General features: G+C 39.6%; 1 pseudogene; it reads right to left on the bottom strand.

Moving 5' to 3' along the window:
• Positions 1-215: 215 nt before the first annotated feature.
• LOC129494976 (V-type proton ATPase subunit G 1-like) overlaps positions 216-23340 on the bottom strand; it is a 77624-nt pseudogene continuing 54499 nt past the window's right edge.

Genomic DNA, 23340 nt, shown 5'->3' with positions numbered 1-23340 from the left:
GAGAAAGAAAGGTGGGAGCAGCAGCCCGCGCGGGGCGGGGGGGCGGGGGGGCGGTTACAAGGTTTGGCCCCGTGGGCACGCCCGGGAGGGTTGGGCAGCAGAGGGCAGGGAGCAAGAGGGGCGTTAACCAGAAAGACACAATAAAGGGCCTGGGCTGTGGGTTCGAACTGGGGCTTCTTCCTCGTCAGCCTGTGCGTGCCTGCATCGCTTTCTGGTCACTCTCCCAGGCTGCTGCCGCAGCAGGGCCACTGTGACAGGCGACAGGCTCCCGGGAAGGGTCGGTTCTGAAGCCGGCTCTCACATGCTGCTCCCTTGGTCAGCTTCTCCGCCTCCTGCTCTCTTCCCGCCGATACTCCCTGACACTGGGGCTGTAGGAAATCATATTTCAGCCTGGAGATAACGTCCAGTGTTCAGGTATCAGGACCTTCATGCCAAACCCGACAAACCCTAGATGCAGCTTTTATCCCTCTGCGTATCTGATGGTGTAGGTGCAATTTAATTCTCACCAACAAGGCTGCTAAAGCAGGGGTAGGAGATGGTGTGGCGTTTTAGGAGCGAGGAGTTGCACATTTCAGCCCTTGCCTTGGCTGGGACCAGTGCTACTGATTTCCTGTGCCAGTAATTTAATGTCTCTGAGCCTCAGTTTCCCTGTGTATACAGTGGAGACAAAGATGTTCCTGACTTACTTTTTAAGCATCCTTAAGAGGATCAGATAATGTTTCTGTCTCTTCTAAGGGGCTTTGTAAAGTGTAAGGTGTATACAAATGTAAGGAGCTAATGATTAAGTCTCTGGAAAATCAGTTTGCTGGGCTTGAGTCCCTGTGCACTTTGCTGAATGACGTCAGTCTCTCTGGGCCTCATTTCTGGAAGCAGGAATAATAACGATTTCATGCAATTTTTGTGAAGATTAAACAGATTGATACATATAATGGTCTTAGAGCCTGGCACAAAGGAAGCTCAATAAATATCGTCTCTTATATATAAATATTATCTGTTGTCTACTATTATTATTACTGTGGTCTCCAGCCTACTCCGTTGACATTTTGTGAGGTCTCAGGTTGGCACCAAGCTGTTTTTTTCCCCTCCAGACAATTTATAAAGAAGCTTAATGCCCCAAGGGCAGCTGAGAGTAACACAGTTCTCAAGATACCATTGTAGATTTGGAGAAGCAACCAAAAGATAGAACAGACCTGGGTACACAGAGCAGAAGCTGGACAACTTGGCCTTTAGCATGTTCTATTCTTATTTATTTAGTTTTTTTATTTGATAGAGAGAGCAAGCCTGAGTGGTAGGGATGGGCAGAGGGAGAAGCAGACTCTCTGCTGAGCAGGGAGTCCCATGTGGGGCTCGATCCCAGGACCCTGAGATCATGACCTGAGCTGGAGGCAGACACTTCACCGACCGAGCCACCCAGGGGCCCCTGGCATGTTCTATTCTTATTGCCATTGCTGTTTGTTTAGACATGGAGACTGTCCTTAATAAGAGAATGAATGTAGATCTAGTCATCGCACTGGGGGAGGTTGAGGGGTACCCTGGCCGTTTGCCAGGGCAGCAACTTCCATCTTTACCCTCCCACGTTAGTACATGAATGTATTGTGTATCTTCCAGACTCACAACTTGAGTGCTCAGTAACTGTGGAACAGCATAAAGAATTTGTCACTTCCCTTCCTCGGACCCTCCCTCATTTCCTCTCCCTCCTCCAGCTAAGTTTTTGTTGCCGGTGTGCTCACCTCCCGCGCCCTTCCTCTCCTGCAGGATCCACATAGGTGCCACAACCAGCCCCCTTCTCTCCTGATTGACCTGGCCCTGGCTTTCCCGTTCCCCTGTGACATTCCAAAGTCCTTCTCACCTTCCAGTTAACCTCCTGCATTTCCCACTGTCTCCCTGTTCTCAGTCCCACTTTCCTTGCTTCATTAACATAATCAACTTTTTAGCTCTTTTTCTCTCCTTTCAGAATACCACCTTTTCCTGTCTTGGGTCTAACAAAATTTCTGAGCACCTGTTCTTCTCCTCATCCTAAGCTCTTTCAAAATCTCATCTTAAGGGGATCCCTGGGTGGCGCAGCGGTTTGGCGCCTGCCTTTGGCCCAGGGCGCGATCCTGGAGACCCGGGATCGAGTCCCACGTCGGGCTCCTGGTGCATGGAGCCTGCTTCTCCCTCTGCCTGTGTCTCTGCCTCTCTCTCTCATTCTGTGTGACTATCATAAATAATAAATAAAAATTAAAAAAAATTAAAAAAAAATCTCATCTTAAATAGAACAGGCTGCTTTAAATATCAGTGAGATAGGGGCTCAATTCTTCTTTCTTATGGGGTTCAGCTTATGTTTATGAAAAAGAATTAAACGGGGAATAAAATTTCACTTCCTTTTTTTATTTTTTCATTTAGCTAACAAATCCTTGTTGAGATTAGCATTGGTCAACAAAGCAGTCACGATTCTCATCATCTGAAGTTCGTAGTCGAATGAAAAGGTAGATGTTAAAGCACTAAACACAAATGAACATATAAATAAAGGTGCAATAAATGCCATGGAGGGAAATGCACAGAGAAAATAACAGGAAGGGGATATAAGTTAGATTAGAGTGTCAGCAAAGCCTCCCTGGAGAACTGATATCTGATGTGAGATCTAGAGGATGAGAAGGAGTTGGCTAGGTGAGGAGTAGAGGGAAGAAGCCGTCTGGGCTGAGACGACAGCACGTGCTAAGGCCCTGGCCCAGGAGAGGTCCTTGGAAGGTTGGAAAAACTGAAAGAAGGGTGGTATGGCTGGAGCTTTGGCAGTGAGAGGAAGGTGGCTTAGAGACGTGGCTAAGTGCTATGGGGAGCCACCAAAGAGCTTTATGAATGGGCGTGATGATAATTATTTGTCTTTTGAAACTTTGAGGCTTAAAAGTTCAAGAAGCTAATATAAACTTTTCCTCTGAAGGTATGTAAAATAGATGGCATAGAAAATGTGCCATAGCATATCAGATAGAGGGCTAGTATCCAAAATCTGTAAAGAACTTATCGAAGTCAACACACCCAAAACAATCCAGTTACAAAAGGGGGAGAAGACATGAACAGACGTTTCTCCAAAGAGGACATACAGACGGCAAACAGACACATGAAAAAATGCTCGGCATCACTCATCATCAGGGAAATACAAATCAAGACAATAATGAGATACCACCTTACACCTGTCAGAATGGCTAAAATTAGTAAATCAGGAAATAACAGATGTTGGTAAAGACAGAGAAAGGGGAACCCTCTTGCACTGTTGATGGGAATGCAAACTGGTGCAGCCACTCTGGAAAACAGTGTGGAGGCTCCTCAAAAAGTTAAAAATAGAACTATTTTATTCTATGACCCAGCAATGGTACTAGTAGGTATTTAGCCAAAGGATACAAAGATGCTGATTTGAAGGAGTGCATGCACCCCAATGTTTATAGCAGCATTATCAACAATAGCCAAATTATGGAAGGAGCCCAGATGGCCCTCGACTGATGAATGGATAAAGAAGATTGTGTATATATCACATTATGTTATTATATTATTACATCATATAGATGCAATGGAATATTACTCAGCCACCAAAATGAACGAAGTCTTGCCATTTGCAGCAACATGAATGGAACTAGAGGGTTATGCTGAGTGAAATAAGTCAGTCAGAAAAAGACAAATACCATATGATTTCACTCATATGTAGAATTTAAGAAGTAAAACAGATGAACAAGGGGAAGGGAAGGAAACAAGATAAAAACAGAAGGAGGCAAATCATAAGATACTCTTAACAATAAAGAACAAACTGAGGGTTGATGGAGGGAGGGGGATGGAGGATGGGTTATAGGTGGGGACTGGCATTAAGGGTTCTTTTGTGATGAGCACTGGGTGTTATATGTAAGTGATGAATCACTAGGTTCTACTCCTGAAACCAATACTACACTAATGTTAACTAACTTGAATTCAAATAAAAACTTGGAAGAAAAAAAAAAAAAGAAAATACGTGTCATAGCCAGGCATCAGAATCCTGCAAATATCTGCTACAGGAGAAGCGGATTATCAATTTAAAAAGCCAGACAGTGTGCGATAATCTAGTACCTGATAGTTTTGAATAAGCCAAGGTCATTAATTTTAAATCAAATATGGTGAAAATAAAAATATAAACATTTATTCATGAGTATTATTGCTTTTAATAAAACAAGGGCGTCTCCGCTGAAATAGGAAAAAAGAAATACAGATAGCCAGCAGAGTTCTAACTGATTGTACCTGGCTGCCCTCCTTGTTGGGTTGAGTGTGAGATCAATGTTATATGTGGGAACAAACTTTAGTATGTGTGGTTATTAATTTGATACGACACCTATTGGTTTTGCTGAATACTTCTCTAGAACACCGTCTTCAAAACTGTGGGAGCTGAAAGGCACAGAGGACGTAACGTGGGAGCTCTTTAAATTGTTGCCCTCTCTGCCTGCACTGGGCCTCTGACAACATAGATGGCAGCCTCAGAACTGATGTGATGGGACTCAGAAATGACATTTCCCATCGCTTGTCAGGTGCCTGCTTTTTATTTATTTTTATTTATTTTTTTAATTTATTTTAATTTATTTTTATTTTTTTAAGATTTTATTTATTTATTCATGATAGTCACACACACACAGAGAGAGAGAGGCAGGCAGAGACACAGCAGGCTCCATGCAGGGAGCCCGACGTGGGATTCGATCCCAGGTATCCAGGATCGCGCCCCGGGCCAAAGGCAGGCGCCAAACCACTGTGCCACCCAGGGATCCCAATTTTTTATTTTATTTTATTTTTTTAGATGCCTGCTTTCACATAGACTTAGCCACAGGCCAAGCCACAGGAGATCACAGAGCATCTCAGCTAAAGATTGTTCTTTCACATAAACAAATCTAGTCTCATGAAGAGATAAGTGTGTGAGGGATATTGAGTCATAGCTGATTTCTGATTTTTAATATATGCCTCATTCATACATTCACCCATTTATTCAGCAAACACTTATTGAATATTTCCTATGTGCCAAGCACTGTGATAGGTACTGGGGATAAATGGTGACCTGATCCTGTCTTCAAGGAATTTCCTGTTTAGTCTAAATGTGACTATGGGTGCTGTATGACCTTGAACCCTTTTTGTTGGCTAAGTCTGTCCTCCTATTACACAAAGTGTGCCATTTCACGTGTTCAGCACATTGTAGACATTGAATAAACATGTTAAAAAATGTGTGAAGGCTTTTAAAAGTTAATTTTATGACGGAAGTAGTGTATGCTTTTTACAACAGTTCAAATGTTTTGGGGTTTAGTTTAGGAAGTGAACCTCCCCCTTCCCCTATGCTTTCCCCCAGAGCTTAGTCCTTAGAGCATTACTACGAACAGTTTGGAGGTATCCTTCCAGATATTTTCCATGCAAACAAAAGAGAGTTGGAAACACATACTTACATAAGTTTAAATACTTCTTTTATATAAATGAAATCATACCACATACATTATTCTGTAGCTTGCTTTTTCCTCTTAGTATATGGTGCATAATTTTATATATCAATATGTAATCATCTATCACATATGCTTTTTTTTAAGATTTTATTTATGTATTCATGAGAGACACAGAAAGAGAGAGAGAGGCAGAGGGAGAAGCAGGCTCCATGCAGGGAGCCTGATGTGGAACTCGATCCCGGGACTCCAGGATCACGCCCTGGGCCGAACGCAGGCTCTAAACCACTGAGACACCCAGGTGTCCCTCACATGTGCTTTTATTAAATGATTAGCATTTACTTTTGGAATATAGTTCATCAGTCCTCTTTGATAAAGATTTAGGTTTGTTACCACTTTTTTTTTTTGCTATTATATGCAATGTTGCAACGAACATCTTTGTACATCCTGCAGCTGAATCTGTATACTACTTTCCAGAAATGGAATTGCTGAGTGAGTGAATATGCATATTATGAATTTCTCTATATACTGTCAAAGTGCATCCAAAAATGTTCTATCACTTTACATTGCAATCGGTAATTTTGAGTCCCTGTTTCCTCAACTCCTTGACTACCCTCGCCACCACTGAGTATATATACTCAAGCATATATTTATAACTGAGTAATACATTTATATTTGACTCATCTAACTTAATGTAACTACTCAGTGGTCACAGTCTGTGCTTTTCCTCACTGGACTGAGGGCCTCCAAGCTACTTTTCATTTTTTCAGAGAGCACTATGGAGCCATAAAATATAAATAGCAAGCTTGAGTCCAGAAGAGGATGAAAATTATTTACAAAGGGAAAGCTTAAAATGCCTAATTTACTTTAAAAAGTGATCAAGTAATATTTGTAGAGTTTGTCAAATTTCAATTTCTTTTTTTTTAAAATTTTTAAAATTTATTTATGATAGTCACACAGTGAGAGAGAGAGAGAGGCAGAGACATAGGCAGAGGGAGAAGCAGGCTCCATGCACCGGGAGCCTGACGTGGGATTCGATCCCGGGTCTCCAGGATCGCGCCCTGGGCCAAAGGCAGGCGCCAAACCGCTGCACCACCCAGGGATCCCAAATTTCAATTTCATTGGTTGATTTCTTACTCCTATAATTGAGGAAATGAGAGTATATCACTCAGCCCTCCATTTTTACCATTTGTTATATTGTTCGTTTTAAATTTTCGAAGTTTTTAACATTGGCAATTTTGATTTGTAACCATAATTCTCACAGTTCACTCAATCAACTGAGCACCCCTTATGCACTGGGCACCATTCTAAGTGCTGAGAATACCGCAGTGAACAAAACTGAAAAAGATCCTCCCATCACAGAGCTTTCATTTCATAGAGGAGACCCAATGTGTATATACATTAATGTCAGGAAGTGTTATGTGTTAAGACTAAAAATAAAACATATTAGGAGACTGGAGGGTGATGATGGAGGGTTATTTTTGATGGAGGAGTCAGGAGACAGGTTTCTGAGTGGGAGCGTTTGAACAGTCTTGAACAAGTGAGTAGGTGAGCCTCAGAAGGAAGAGCAGTTGCAAAGGTCCTGAGGCAGCATCATGCTTTGTGGGCTTAGTGTTAGTCTTGGATCTGGATGGAGCCAAGATCACCAGCCCCTTCCTCACTGGCATCCTCTTTCCTGAGCATGAAGTGTTTAGTTGGAAAGTACTGTTTTCAAACAGGGCCCAAGGGCATTATATTCTGAATGCCTTTCTGTTGCTTCTATGAACAAATAAATTGAATGTAAAATTATACATTCCTGTACCCCCCCCCATAATTCTATAAGACATTGTTCCGCTGTGTTGTGGCATGGACTGTTGAAAAAGAGTGAGGCTAGCCTGATTATTTACTCTTTGTAACTGGCTTGCAATGCAAGCCCTCCCACTCTTGCAATTTTTTTTACCTTGTTACTGATAAAATTATTTTTAAACATGAGAGTTTAATAACTTTTCGTGATATTCCTCACTGCAAGTCACTGGTCAGTTTTTTTTTTTTTTTTGTCACTGGTCAGTTTTGATATTTCTCACTGCAAGTCACTGGTCAGTTTTTCCTGGAAAATGATACATTCCCTTGATCTAAAGATTTATATTTTCCTTTTTTTTTGGTAAAGACATTTTCTTTATGGCTTTCAATTAAACAATATACTTGTTCTCTTATTTACGACACATACATCTATTATGTATGTGTCGTATCCATATCTATCTCAAATTGCTAACTCCATAACTATAGTTATCCATAACTATCTCAAATTGATTATGTTTTTTTCCCTGATTTTTCCTGTGAGTTTTTGTTACATTTTAAATTCAATCCTCTAGGCAACTGACTGGTTCTTAGCAATATTTGTTTAGTTCTTACTCATTCTAATGTAGATTTCATTTCTATAATGGTTTTATTGTCATCTTCAATTTGTTTTCTGACTCCTCCAGCTCATTTTGCACATTTTAAAAAGGTTTCATATTTTCTTTAATTTCTTTGCATGGAGAATTTATCTGAAAATTTCATTTACTTGTGTTATTTTTTTTGAAATATACTTACTTGCCTTTTGCATGTAAATCTTTCCTCTCTTTTTAAGAAATAATAATTAAGCATATAGAATCTATGCATGTTGAAAGTTTTGCGTTTATTACTCCTCATTTCCAAACAGGTGATCTATCCAAGCATTCTGTTGGCCCAAGAATAAGGGGGAGACAGTGTTTGGGGAATATTGTGACTTTATTTTTTTTATTTTTTAAAAAAAGATTTTATTTATTTCTTCATGAGAGACACACACACAGAGAGAGAGGGGGAGACACAGGCAGAGGGAGAAGCAGGCTCCATGCAGGGAGCCCGATGTGGGACTCGATCCCAGGTCTCCAGGATCACGCCCTGCGCTGATGGCAGCGCTAAACCACTGAGCCACCTGGGCTGCCCAAGATTGTGACTTTAGATGTGATCTTTGTCTCATAAATATTTCTTACAACTCTATAATATCTTCTCCTCTAAAAATGCCTTGTAGTATGTGAGCAGGTCACTGAGATAGATCACATATTCCAGCTGTGTGTGTGTGTGTGTGTGTGTGTGTGTGTGTGTGTGCATGTGTCTCAGAGCGGAGGGGCAGACAGATATTTGGTGCTCATTTGTCGCTATGTGGTCAGCTCTGTTCAGCATCTACAAACAGAGGGGAGGGGGCAAGTCATCTACAAAGGTGATTGTTACTTTCCTTCTTCTCTACTCTAACCTCCAGACTATGGCTAGACTGTGGTAGATTATGACTACCCTCTATGTGTTCAGACGAGTCCTCTACATTAAGTTTTAAAATTTTAGACTTTCACTGATAAGAGATAGAAATAGAGATAAATAGATAGAGAGATTTCACAGAGTAGCTCCATTGGAGTCATTTCTGCGCCATGCTGGTATGGAACCAGTCGCTCCACACAGATGTTTCCCATGTCTTTCATGACTTGTTCATGCCACTCCTCACCATCCCAGCGTTGGGCCTCTGTGAGCTCTCTCTTTACTTATAGAGAAATTTTTGAAAGCCAACTGGAATCTCTAGAGGTAGAGATCACCTTTTAGAATTGTCCACTGTTTTAACACAATTTTTACTCTTTAGGGAAGGTGATTCTTAGAATCTGTGATTTAGAAATCTTAACTCTCCTAGTTTCATAGAAGATAAATTTTGTCCAACTTTTCTTTCATCTCAGCCGGTTTCAGGGAGATAGAAAATTTGCCTTTACCCTGTCTCTGAGTGAAAGAATCAGCCAATCTTGCATCCCCATGAAAATATTAGGAACTAGCAAATGTCATCATTATTGGAAAATTTGTTGTTATCATAGATCCTTTCTTCAATCAGTTCTTAGCAGTGTTAGGACAGAATAAGTTTGTGAATAATATTGTAAATACTTTGCAGTAGAAGAATTTTTTTTTAAAGATTTTATTTCTTCATTTGAGACAGATACAGGGAGAGAGAAAGCGCATGAGCAGGGAGAGAGGCAGAGAGAAAAGGAGAAGCAGACTCTTTGCTGAGCTGGGAGCACTATGGGGCTCAATCATAGGACCAGGAGATCCTGACCCGAGCTGAAGGCAGATGCTTAACCATCTGAGCCACCCAGGTGCCCCTGCAGTAGAAGAATTTTGAAAGAGGTGTGCATAGCAGGTATTTTCTGTCCACCCTTCAAATCCATTCTCTACTTCTGTGTACTGCCCCATGAGGCTGACTTCTGTGGACTGCATCAGTTAGGCTCTTTTGTCCTTTGGTTTCCTATTGGGTTGGATCAATGCAAGACACCAGCAGGAGACCTAAGGGTGGAAAGAAGAGTGAGGTCAGCGTATATGCTTTATGGTCTCCCTTCCAGTAGGGTAGGGCATTGGCTCTGGCTGCTTTCCTCATGTGAAGGCTACACCTCCTGCCTGCAGCCCTTTCCTGCTTCTAGTTCTCTACTAATTCTGGTAACCATTCCCTCCCCTTCTTCCTTCAGGGCTTGGTGAGACTGTGGCTGATCTCCCTACTTGGTTTGCCCCTGGCATGTTTCACCATTCCTGTTGGTTTCCCTTAACTGGTTTTGTAAAGCAGACCCATTATTAAGCTCATTTCAATTATCCAGGTTAAGCATGCCTTCTACTTCTAGCTGGGATTCCAGCTCACAGAGTGTGCAAAGGATAGAAGTGTTTGAAGGTTTAAAAAAAATACTTCATATTACTGGGTTGGAACTTGGCAACTTTCTGTTTTGTTTACACATTTTGGTCATTGGAGGTCAAGGCTCCAAAATATGAAGAAGCTATTTGATAATCGTTATGAGTTGACTCTTGAACTTCAGAAGGAGAAGTTCTTTTTTTTTAATAATAAATTTATTTTTTTATTGGTGTTCAATTTGCCAACATACAGAATAACACCCTGTGCTCATCCCGTCAAGTGCCCCCCTCAGTGCCCATCACCCAGTCACCCCCACCCCTCGCCCTCCTCCCCTTCCACCACCTCTAGTTCGTTTCTCAGAGTTAGGAGTATTCATGTTCTGTCTCCCTTTCTGGTATTTTCTACCCATTTCTTCTCCCTTCCCTTCTATTCCCTTTAACCATTATTTATATTCCCCAAATGAATGAGACCATATACCTTGGTGTCCATTGAAAGATGAATGGATAAAGAAGATGTGGTTTATGTATACAGTGGAATATTCCTCAGCCATTAGAAATGACAAATACCATAAATAAATAAAAATATTTAAAAAAAATGCTTCTCCCTCTGCCTGTGTCTCTGCCTCTCTCTCTCTCTGTGACTATCATAAATAAATAAAAATATTTAAAAAAAAAAAAAGGGATCCCTGGGTGGCGCAGCGGTTTGGTGCCTGCCTTTGGCCCAGGGCGCGATCCTGGAGACCCGGGATCGAATCCCACGTCAGGCTCCCGGTGCATGGAGCCTGCTTCTCCCTCTGCCTGTGTCTCTGCCTCTCTCTCTCTCTGTGACTATCATAAATAAATAAAAATATTTTTTAAAAAAAAGAAATGACAAATACCCAGCATTTGCTTCAACGTGGATGGAACTGGAGGGTATTATGCTGAGTGAAATAAGTCAATCGGAGAAGGACAGAAGGAGAAGTCCTAATGCCGCAAGTTACTGAGGTGATTGTTTGCTTGCCGTTGAATGTCATTTTTCTTATAACAAAAATTCCCCCAATTTGACTCCTCAGAGGGAACACCAATCTCAGTTATGAGGTGACTTAATTAGAATTGTATTTAAGGAGGGGTGCTGGGGTGGCTTAGTTGGTTAAGCACCTGCCTTTGGTTCAGGTCATGATCCCAGGGTCCTGGGATTGAGCCCTTCGTTGGGCTCCCAGCTCAGTGGGGAGCCTGCTGCTTCCTCTCCCCCTGCTGCTCCCTCTATCTGTTCTCTCTGTGTCAGATAAATAACTAAATAAAATCTTAAAAAAAGAATTTTATTTAAGGAAACGAAATTTTATTTGTTCTCATAATAGAAAAATTGTTTTCATGAATAGAACTTCATAGTATCTGACCTACTATTTAAATAAAAGTGTTAACTTATCAGTTGTATCTAAATGAATACTTCCAAATTACTGTCAAATCAATAAAATCTGTCCCATCTTATTTAATCTTCTTCACAGCACAAAAGCATAAAATATAGTCTAATCAAAAGGTGTGCTTTACAAGTTCTGAATAGATGGGATCTAAATTAAATATATTTTACTCCATGTATTTTCATATAGCATTTCATGCTTAGAAAGTGAGTTTAAGGGTGCATAGGAGGCTCAGTTGGTTAGGTGTCTGACTCTTGATTTTGGGTCAGGTCATGTTCTCAGAGTCATGGGATCAAGTCCAATGTTGGGCTCCATGCTTAGCATGTGTCTCCTTGAGATTATTCCTCTCCCTCTCCCACTCCCCATGCACACACACACTCTGTCTCAAATAAATAAAATCTTTTTTTAAAAAAGAAAGATATTTAGATTCTTTATCCTTCTTTAAGTATTTCTATTTCTCTGTCAATTATCTTCATTTATTGATTCATTTCACTCATAGTTATTAAGTACCTATTATGTGGTACCTATGATACAAAAATGAATATGCCAGTCCCTGCCTTCATGGAGACCACGATCTAATGAGGAACAGACATAAGTGGCCAAGTTATTATAATAAAGTATGCTAAGTGTTGTGCTGGGGGAAGTTTTGGTGGGATGCTGTCTGAAGCTATGACATAGCAAGGGGACAGGAGCCTAAATGAATTGAAAGAGCTCAGATGTTCTCTGAGGTCATAATCCAAGCCTAATTCTTAGCCCCTGAAATTAATTTAGCATAAAACATTTTGTTTTTAATATCTGGACTAGTCATCTTACAACTTCTTAAGTCACTTTCCAAAATACTAGTCAAGCCAACTCCACTGTTAAAACTAGTTTAAATAGTCAACAGTCTTCAAATGTTTTTGTTTGTGCTAAGGAACCTATGGCTCTTCATGTCTTTTGCCCATTTCATGATTGGATTGTTTGTTTCTTTGGTGTTGAGTTTAATAAGTTCTTTATAGATTTTGGAAACTAGCCCTTTATCTGATATGTTATTTGCAAATATCTTCTCCCATTCTGTAGGTTGTCTTTGAGTTTTGTTGACTGTATCCTTTGCTGTGCAAAAGCTTCTTATCTTGATGAAGTCCCAATAGTTCATTTTTGCTTTTGTTTCTTTTGCCTTCGTGGATGTATCTTGCAAGAAGTTACTGTGGCCAAGTTCAAAAAGGGTGTTGCCTGTGTTCTCCTCTAGGATTTTGATGGAGTCTTGTCTCACATTTAAATCTTTCATCCATTTTGAGTTTATCTTTGTGTATGGTGCAAGAGAGTGGTGAAGAGAAATCTCACAGAGGAAGACATAGACATGGCCAACATGCACATGAGAAAATGCTCTGCATCACTTGCCATCAGGGAAATACAAATCAAAACCACAATGAGATACCACCTCACACCAGTGAGAATGGGGAAAATTAACAAGGCAGGAAACAACAAATGTTGGAGAGGATGCGGAGAAAAGGGAACCCTCTTACACTGTTGGTGGGAATGTGAACTGGTGCAGCCACTCTGGAAAACTGTGTGGAGGTTCCTCAAAGAATTAAAAATAGACCTGCCCTACGACCCAGCAATTGCACTGTTAGGGATTTACCCCGAAGATTCAGATGCAATGAAACGCCGGGGCACCTGCACCCCGATGTTTCTAGCAGCCATGTCCACAATAGCCAAACTGTGGAAGGAGCCTCGGTGCCCATCGAAAGATGAATGGATAAAGAAGATGTGGTTTATGTATACAATGGAATATTACTCAGCCATTAGAAACAACAAATACCCACCATTTGCTTCAACGTGGATGGAACTGGAGGGTATTATGCTGAGTGAAGTAAGTCAATCGGAGAAGGACAAACAGTGTATGTTCTCACTTATTTGGGGAATATGAATAATAGTGAAGGGGAATATAAGGGAAGGGAGAAGAAATGTGTGGGAGATATCAGAAAGGGACACAGAACATAAAGACTTCTAACTCTGGGAAATGAACTAGGGGTGGTGGAAGGGGAGGAGGGCGGGGGGTGGGGGTGAATGGGTGACGGGCACGGAGGGGGACACTTGACGGGATGAGCACTGGGTGTTATTCTGTATGTTGGTAAATTGAACACCAATAAAAATTAATTTATAAAAAATAAAAAATAAATAAAATAAAATAAAATAAAATAAAAAAAAAAAAAAAAAAAAGGAACCTATGGCTCATGCTACCTCCATGACCAAGCATGTTACAATCAGTACCATGGTGAATGCCTGCCCCCTTGAGGAATGAGAGACTCAGTTGTCCAGATGACAATGCAAAGTGAGATCACTGATAGAGACAAAACAAAGGACAAAATGCAAACAGAACAAACACAAACACTTAAAGACTTACAGGTCTCTGCTACACATTTTTAAGGCACAGTACTTGATTTGTGTTTGCCATCTTTGTTGAAATCATATTAAAAGCCTCCAACTTTTGAAAGTCATCAAGATCTCCTACATTGTACAGATTAACCAGGGAAGCACTAAGGACGTTGACCTAGAAATGACTGGAAGTTCTCCCTCCTTCTAATGCTTTCCTTATCTTCTTGTCTCCAAAGAGGGAGGTGCCCAGCATTTAAAGTTACTGATGCCATAATAAAGTCTCATTTCCTGAGACACTCACACTGTAATGTGCGTATGAATCACCTGGAAGTAGTGTGAAAAGGCAAATCCCAAATCTGTAAGGATGGGGTAGGGTTAGTGATTCTACATTCCCAGCAAGCTTCTAGAAGAGACTGTTCTTGCTGCTGGTCTGTAGCCCACACTTTGAGTAGCAAAGTTCACAGAGCAAAGACACAGTGTAGGGCTGTACATAATGCAAGAAGTAAGGACCTCATTCTCGTACACTTCCTCCCTCAAAACAGAACTGGAGTTCAGTAATCTCTGTGTGAAACTGGCCAATCTAACAGAGCAAAACCAGGCTCTTCATTTTAGTTGGCATAACATGACGACAGTTCCATGGGAATAGGTAAAGTCTTTATTTTTTGGAAAATCAGAATGGATAGGGGGTTGTGAAAAAAGTGTTATGAGGTAAAAAAAAAAGTAATGTTTATCTTTTAAAATATGAATTTGAAAATTTTTGTGGTCATAAATAATTTAAAATCCAAAAATATTTTTCTTTGGCCAATTCCTTAATATTAAAAAAAATAACTAGTGGATCTAATTATCTGTAGCCTCAAGAGTCTGCTAATCAGTAATATCTTGGTATAAATGTCAAGTTATGATTCTATAAATATATTCCTGTGAGTATGAACATGATATATTAGGACTAAGTAGGGATCCCTGGGTGGCGCAGTGGTTTAGCGCCTGCCTTTGGCCCGGGGCGCGATCCTGGAGACCCGGGATCGAATCCCACATCGGGCTCCCGGTGCATGGAGCCTGCTTCTCCCTCTGCCTGTGTCTCTGCCTCTCTCTCTCTCTCTCTATCATAAATAAATAAAAATTAAAAAAAAAAAAAAGGACTAAGTAGCTTGTGGTATTACATTTTCTGAGCAAGACTGACAAACTTAGGGTTCTTGAAAGCCAGGGAAGAGCAACCTATTTCATGAAGGATAATTCAAACATGTTATTAAGTTGTATTTTCATTAATGGAAGATGGGAAATATCTCCCAAACTCTTTCCTTGTTATGGGAGCTAAATACTATAAGGACAATACATATTGGAGAGCTAAACTGTACAGAACAAAGTTCTGTCAAGGATTCTTGGTTGCTTAATAAAATGATGGCTCTCCAAGCCTAATTACATTTTCAGGAATTAAAGCACACTTTTTAAGGGCTCTCAATACATCCTCCTTTAGCCTGTGTCAGCCACACAATTTGCCTGCCTGTTAGTTTTACTCCAGGTCTTGAAATTAGGAGCTTTTTTTTTTATATCAGGGTGGTGGGCGTATGATGTTAGTACAAGAAAAGTAAGAGCGTCATGCCCTGGAGAAACAAAGATTAGGTTGTGTGTGCGTGTGTGTGTGTGTGTATGGAACTCTACTTTTCAAGACCACCTTTTTTTTTAAAGATAGATAGATAGATTTATTTATTTATTTATTTATTTATTTATTTATTTATTTATTTATGAGAGAGGGAGAGAGAGAGAATGAGTAAGAATGAGCAGAGGGAGGGCTAGAAGGAGACAGGAAGATCTGAACTGAGATCATGACCTGAATTGAAATCAAGAGTGAGATGCTTAACAGACTGAGGCACCCGGGCGCCCCAAGACCTCCTTCTAAAATGCCTTTATTCCAATATATCTGTGTCTTATATTGATACTTTCACTCTTCTCCCATTCATCCTTACCTTGGGAATTTTAAAAGGATTTCTAAGACCAGAATCCCAGGTTGATGGAAAAGCTTTGGCCCTTGTAACCCACTGTCCAGATTTGCCTGCTTGGGGTCTAGGCTGGCATCTTGCACCCCCATTGCCACAGAAGCCAGGGCTGGCTGCTGGTGCAGATTCTGAGCTCTGGCATGGGTGGGTAGGGGGTGTTGGTGGTGGAGGAATGAGGAGTTAGGGACAAAAGGGTGACAGAGGGCAGGAAGGGGCACAGACAGCTGTGAACACAAAAACCTATAGGGCAAAAGCTGGTGAAATCTGCCTGAGACCCTTGATGGCTGTTGGTTTCTTTAGTGGGGAGAGCTGCTGAGTTCATCTGAGGAGCAGATCACTGGAACTATGGTCATTCCACTGTGTGGCTGAGAGTGGTAGCTCCTGCTTTTCATCCTTGTTCCCAGCTGGCTCTGTGTATCTCAGCCTTACCAGTTTCTGGATGGGGTAAAACCCAAGGGGGTCCTGAATGCAGCATCCTGAAAGGCTAGGGAAGCTGGCTGTTCACCCGGTTCTCTCCTTCTCAGGGAAGGGCCCTCCTTCTAGCTGGAGAGTTCCCGCTTGGCACTGAGCAGTGTCAGCCAGTAGGACAGGATGCTGTAGGTAAAATGAAGCTGTTCTTCCTTCCCTGTTTGTGGGGTTATCTTTGTTCCACTGTGTTACTGAAGTTTCTTAAGCAGGCTTCTGATCTCTCTCCGAGCTATTTTTGTTCATGGATAGCTGTCTAATTGCTGATCTCTGTTGGGGGACAGAGGCTGGGGTATCCTATACCGCCACCTTCGCGACATCACCCTGGAACCTAACAGGAACTGTGTTCCACTTGCAACAGGCCTGTCTGTGTCTTATCATGTCTTAAGCCAATATCCTTATATTTTTGCTTTCCAGGGGTACTAAGATGCAGATTCCATGTGAGCATCAACAGCTGGGGACCTATCTTGAGACTCTCAAAGCTTTTGGTTGTCACTGTTTTAACCCATAGAAAAAGAGAGATCTGTAGGGTGGAAACACATAAACCTGAGATCAGAGGTAATACTATTGCCTAAAATCTGCCTATTACTGGAGTGGAAGCTTAGGCTTGCAGTTGATGGAGAAAACTGACCCACACTTAGACAATTAGCTTATAAATAGGTCTGCATTTAGGGAGGGTAAAAGATTTGGCCTTTCCACCAGTAAGTTAGCTTCAGGCTTTTAATAGATGCTCTTGATCAGAAATGGGATGTTCCTTTCTTCCTTTCCTGTGATGACGGTTGTTTTTGTTTTTTAAATAAACAGGCATTTCATTTGTCAAATATTTTTTTCTAGATCTAATGAGATAATCACATGGATTCCCTCTGCTAATATTTTGTGGAGGTTTTTGCATCTACATTCATGAAACATTGCCTCTAATTTTCTTTTGTTGTGATGCCGTTGTCAGGTTTTGGTGTCAGTGTCATGCTGACATCATAAAACTTTAGGAAGAATGTCTTCCTTGCCTGTTTTTCTGGATGAGTACACATAGAAATAGTATTATTCCTTAAATATTTGATAGAATTCACTAGTGAAACTGACTGGGCTGAATTTTTCTTGATTAAAGGGTTTGTAATTACAAATCTCATTTGTTTAATAGATAAAGGAACACTGAATTAATTTTTTTTTTTACAGATTTAAATTTTTGTGTGCATTGTTTTCAGGAAGTCGCATTTCCAAGGAATTTGTTCATATCACCTAAGTTGTTGTATCTATTGATAAATCTTCTGCTGTTATCTTTGTAATGTGCCCAGGAATCAATTGTGATGTCCTTGATATCATTCCTGATATTTATTATTAGTGTTTTCCCTCTTTTTCTCTTGGTCAGTTTTGTCTTTATTTTTTTAAAAGTTTTATTTATTTATTTGAGAGAGTGGGAGAGAGAGAGAGAATCCTAAGCAGACTCCCCATTCAGGGGGGAGCCTGATGCAGGGCTTGAAGTCAGGACCCTGAGATCAGGACCTGAGCTGAAACCAAGAGTTGGACGTTCAACCAATTGAGTGACCCAGGTGTCCCTTGATTAATTTTAATATAGATTTGTCAATTTTGTTAATCTTTTCAAAGTACAAACTTTTGGTTTAACGGGTTCTTTATCATTTACTTTACATTTCATTGATTTCCATTTCTTGGAAATCAATTCCTTTCCTTTTTAATTCTTGTATTCTAAGTACCTTGGGTTTATTTCATTATTTTCCTAGCATCTTCATATGAAAACTTAGGTCATTAAAAAGGATCTCCTGTACTAATATTAATATTTCAAGTTATAAATTTCCATCTAAGCACTTTAGCAGCATATTTTGATTTGTTGTATTTTCCTTTGTCTTAAATATTTTTTTATTATTATTAAGTAATCTCTATACCCCATGGGAGGCTCAAACTTACAATCTCCGGATCAAGAGTCATGCTCTGGGGATCCCTGGATGGCTCAGCAGTTTAGTGCCTGCCTTTGGCCCAGGGCATGATCCTGGGGTTCCAGGATTGAGTCCCGCGTTGGGCTCCCGGCATGGAGCCTGCTTCTCCCTCCTCCTGTGTCTTTGCCTCTCTCTCTCTCTATGTCTATCATGAATAAGTAAATAAATAAATCTTAAAAAAAAAAGAGTCATGCTCCACCAACTGAGCCAGCCAGGGGCCCCTGTTGTATTTTCATTATCATTTAGTTTGATTTTTTTCCTAATTTCTCTGTAATTCCTTTTTTGACTCATGAAATACCATCTATTATCATATTCCTTCAGCCTGAAGAAATTCTTTCCACTTGTTTCTATATAACTAACATGCTTATGATGGTGACAAATTCTTCTGTTTTTTTTAATAATAAATTTATTTTTTATTGGTGTTCAATTTGCCAACATACAGAATAACACCCAGTGCTCATCCCGTCAAGTGCCCCCCTCAGTTCCCGTCACCCATTCACCCCCACCCAATTCTTCTGGTTTTTGTAATTTACCTTCATTTTGAAGAATATTTTTGCTGAATATAAAATTCTAGGTTGATGGTTTTTTTTTCTTTTAGTACTTTATTTATTTATTATTTATTTTTTTAATTTTTATGATAGTCACACACACACACACACACACACAGAGAGAGAGAGAGAGAGAGAGAGAGGCAGAGACATAGGCAGAGGGAGAAGCAGGCTCCATGCACCGGGAGCCCGACGTGGGATTCGATCCCGGGTCTCCAGGATTGCACCCTGGGCCAAAGGCAGGCGCTAAACCACTGCGCCACCCAGGGATCCCTTTCTTTTAGTACTTTAAAGATGTCTTTCTGTTGTTTTTCACTTTCAATATTTTTGAGTAACATAATTTTTATTTTTGTTCCCCTATGTGTAATATGTCTTTTATCCTTTGGTTGTTCTTAGGATTTTCTCATTTTCTTTGGTTTTCAGCAGTTTGACTATAGTGTGCCTGATGTAATTTTCTTGTAATATTTCCTACTTGGGGTTCTGGAAGATTGTCAGCGTGTATTTTTTCAAATACTTTTCCCACTCCCTTCTCTATCCTTCTCTTTTGGAACTCCAATTAGTCACATAGTGGAGTGCTTAATGCTATCCCAGAGGTCATTGAGACTCTGCTCATGTTTTTGCACTTTCTAAATTTAAATATTTTTTATTTTAAGATAGTTTTAGATTTATACAAAAGTTGCAAAGATAGTTCCGAGTTCACATTTATGCCCCTTACATTATTTCTTATGTTGTTTACATCTTACATAACTAGTGTACATTTGTCACAACTAAGAAATCAACATTGATATATTATTATCTAAACTTGTTAGAGATTTTTAAAAAAGATTTTATTTATTTATTCATGAGAGACAGAGAGAGAGACAGAGAGAGACAGAGACACAGGCAGAGGGAAAAGCAGGCTCCCTATGGGGGGCCTGATGTGGAACTAGATCCTAGGACCCTGGGATCATGCCCTGAGCCAAAGGCAGATGCTCAACCACTGAGCCACCTAGGTGCCCCTAAACTTGATAGAGATTTGATAAAGATTTCAATAGTTGTTCCCTAATGTTCTTTTTCTTCTCCAAGATCCCATCTAGAACACCACAGTATAGTCATCATACCTCCTTAGCTTCCATCTCCAGATATGTGGCAGTTTCTTGGACTTTCCATGTTTTTTTTTTTTTTTTTACCTTGATAATTTTGAGGAGTGCTGGTCAAAGTCAGTTTGGGTTTACCTGATGTTTTATCATAGAGTGGGGTTATGGTTTTTTCGAGGGAGACCACAGAGATGAAGTATTAGTCTCATCACACCATTTCAAGAGTACATACATTCAACATGGTTTATCACTGTTGATTTTAACCTTGATCACATGACCAAGGTCATGTTTGCCAAGTTTCTTTTTTGGGGACTTTTCCTCCTTTTATGGGGAGGAGGAGTTAGGCCCCACCTCCTTGAGAGGGGGGCTTTCGAGATAATTTATTTGGAATTATTCTGTAGGAAGATATATTTTTTCTCCACCATTTATTTATTTAGTAATTCATATATGTATATATATGTGCATACATATGTATATATATAAGCATGGATTCATAGACATTTATATTATACTTTAGATCATTATTTTCCACTACTACATTATTTATTTTGTTCAGATGTTTCTATTTTTGTCACTAGGATCTTGGGTTGACCATGATGCACCTAGAGTAGTTTTCCTTATGTTTCTCCTGCAGAATTTTGGGATCTCTGCATATAAACTTTTTTTACTCCATTATTTATCTTCTCTTTGTAGGATCCCAATTATTCATATATTAGAGTGTTTGATATTGTCTCATAGGTAACTGAGGCAGGCTGATTTTTTAAAACTTTTTTTTCTTTGTATCATGCTTCTGTTTTAATAATCTTTCTTGGGCAGCCCAGGTGGCTCAGCAGTTTAGCACCACCGTCAGCCCAGGGCCTGATCCTGGAGACCCAGGATTGAGTCCCAGTCAGGCTCCCTGCATGGAACCTGCTTCTCCCTCTGCCTGTGTCTTTGCCTTTCTCTCTGTGTCTCTCATGGATGGATGGCTAAATAAATAAATAAATAAATAAATAAAAATAAATAAATAATTTTTCTTAACCCATCTTTACATTCAGTAATTTTTTTCTTCTGCATTGTACAGTTTGCTGTTGATCTCATCCAGTAAATATTTTATTTCAGATATTTTAGTGTTCAGTTGCAGGATTTCTTTTTTTTTAATATTTTATTTATTTATTCATGAGGGACACAGAGAGAAAGAAAGACAGAGATACAGGCAGAGGGAGAAGCAGGCTCCATGCAGGCAGCCTGATGTGGGACTCGATCCGGGTCTCCAGAATCACACCCTGGGCTGAAGGCAGCGCTAAACTGCTGAGCCACCTGGGCTGCCCAGGATTTCTTTTTGATTCTTTGTTTTCTCTGTGATTTTTTTTTAATCTTTTCACCTGTTATATCTACATTTTCCTGCAGGTTTTTTTTTTTTTTTACATACTTAACATAGTTATTTTAAAAGTTTGCGCTAATTCCAATATTTGGGTCTTCTGTGGGTCTGTTTCAGTTAACTATTTCTCTCTTTGTGACTGGGTCACATTGTCCTTTAATATGTCCAGGAATTTGTTACTATATAATGTACCTTAGAGGTAATATAGAGATTCTGGATTCAGTTATACTCTTTTAAATAGTGTTATACTACCAGGTAATTAAATTACTGGTGTGCTCCCTTAAGTTTGTGGAGGTTTGATTTTATGTTTTATTAGGGAGTTCTAGTCTACTGTGGTCTTTAGATTTAGGATGCCCTTGCTTCTAATGTTTGACCCTTCTGGGGTTTTAATGGGAAGTTTAAGGTGTTTAACAAATTTCTTTATATAGACAATTGGTGAGAACATATTTCAATAGATTATGGGGGTATCTTATGGGAAAATCTTGCCATATAGACTACCTCTTTCTCCCTCTTGGCTCTGAGCCTCGCCTTTTCTTTGTCTTAATCATATATTAAAAAATACTTATGAAAATATGAATAAACAAAAATTATCTGAATTCCTACATCTTAAAAATCAACTATTTTTTACCCAAAATAGAAGAATTAATATATTTAAATTTAGTGAAGGTAAGCCCAATATGCTTTTGAGTACTTTATATTTTATTTGTAATATTTCTAAACATTTCAGGCTTGTCATCTAATAAAGGACACCAAGAGAAAACAAAAAAGACATCAAGATACTTGATTTTTCTTTTGAAAAAAAATATATTGATAGGCTCAAAGCTCATCGAGTAATCTAATCTTGTCAAAAGCTCTAAGTAAGCAAAGAGTTCCCATACTTTGGTTGGCCATAGTTGGCTTCTATGTTTGTCATCATTTTTTAAATCTCTTCTCCTTTTTACTACATATTAACAGAATATTTCATCATTTTGTTAGCAGAATTCTGTCTATAATTTCAGTCACGGATTTGTTCACTTTTAACAATTCAAACATCACGGGGATAGTTCAACTTTCACATTCCAGTCATCACTGTTCTAATTATAAAATATAAGAACAAAAATTTTCACACCTCTTTGATGGGAATATTTTGCCATTAAACTTTACTTAGTCAGTGCTTCCTCCTTTTCACTCTTATCTGGACACAAGTTGGTGTTTTACACGCCTCTTCTCCAGTTGTGCTTTTCCACTCTTACCTATGTCTTATCTCCCTAAGGTGAATCTCTTTACTTTTACCATGCCTACAATTTTTTTGGAACGATGATGAAGGGCTCCCCCTCAAGTGATATCTGCCTATTAACTCATGAGGCAGCCTCCCATACAAAGTTTCTGACTAAAATATCCAGAAAAGACTAAAAAGACAAAATTGGTCAACCCTCAAAATTGAAGCAAATGATCTATTGTCAACCTGTGGAAGGAATTTCTACTAATTATACAGTCAATGGAATTGGGAAGAGAACAGAAGTCAGTGTCCTAGCCATGCTTTGCCTCAGGTAAGGGAGTAGACTCATATACCCAAAAGGTGGTTGAGAAAGCCCACACGCCACCATTTTGCATGATCAACTGTTCTAGTCTGAAAATCAGGTAGCTTTTCCTCTATTAATTTCAAGACAAATTCTGTGACCACTGTGCCAAGAAAACAGAGAAGGAAACAGACATTATTGTTGGTCTACTGTAATTTTGGAGTATAGATAATGATAGAACTCATTATCTATATCAGGACAAGGAGATGATAATTGGATGGGTGTCAGTATCTTCATTAAGCTAGGAAATACAGGAGGGAAGAACAGATTTAGATGAAAGATGAGGAGTTTAGTTGTATTCATGCTGAGTTTGAGGCTCCTGTGATGTTTTATTGTAATCATTAAGATTTGAGGTACTCTTAGATTTTTTTTTTATTTATGATCATTGAGACTCTTCAAATAGATTCAAGGGAATAACAGGTAGGAACTTGTCCGAGTGACTAGAGTTTAAACCAGAAGTAATGTGGATTTGGAAAACATATAGTAGTTGAAGTCAGGATATAAATAAGAGAAAAGGGCCCTAGATAAATCCCCAAGGGGGACCAGCATTCTAAGTATTGGCAAAGGTAAAGGAAT

Source organism: Nyctereutes procyonoides, unplaced genomic scaffold, assembly GCF_905146905.1.
Source record: "Nyctereutes procyonoides isolate TBG_1078 unplaced genomic scaffold, NYPRO_anot_genome, whole genome shotgun sequence".
NCBI lineage: Eukaryota > Metazoa > Chordata > Mammalia > Carnivora > Canidae > Nyctereutes > Nyctereutes procyonoides.
Note: the sequence above shows the minus strand (reverse complement) of the source record. Positions and strands in the feature narration are given on the sequence as shown.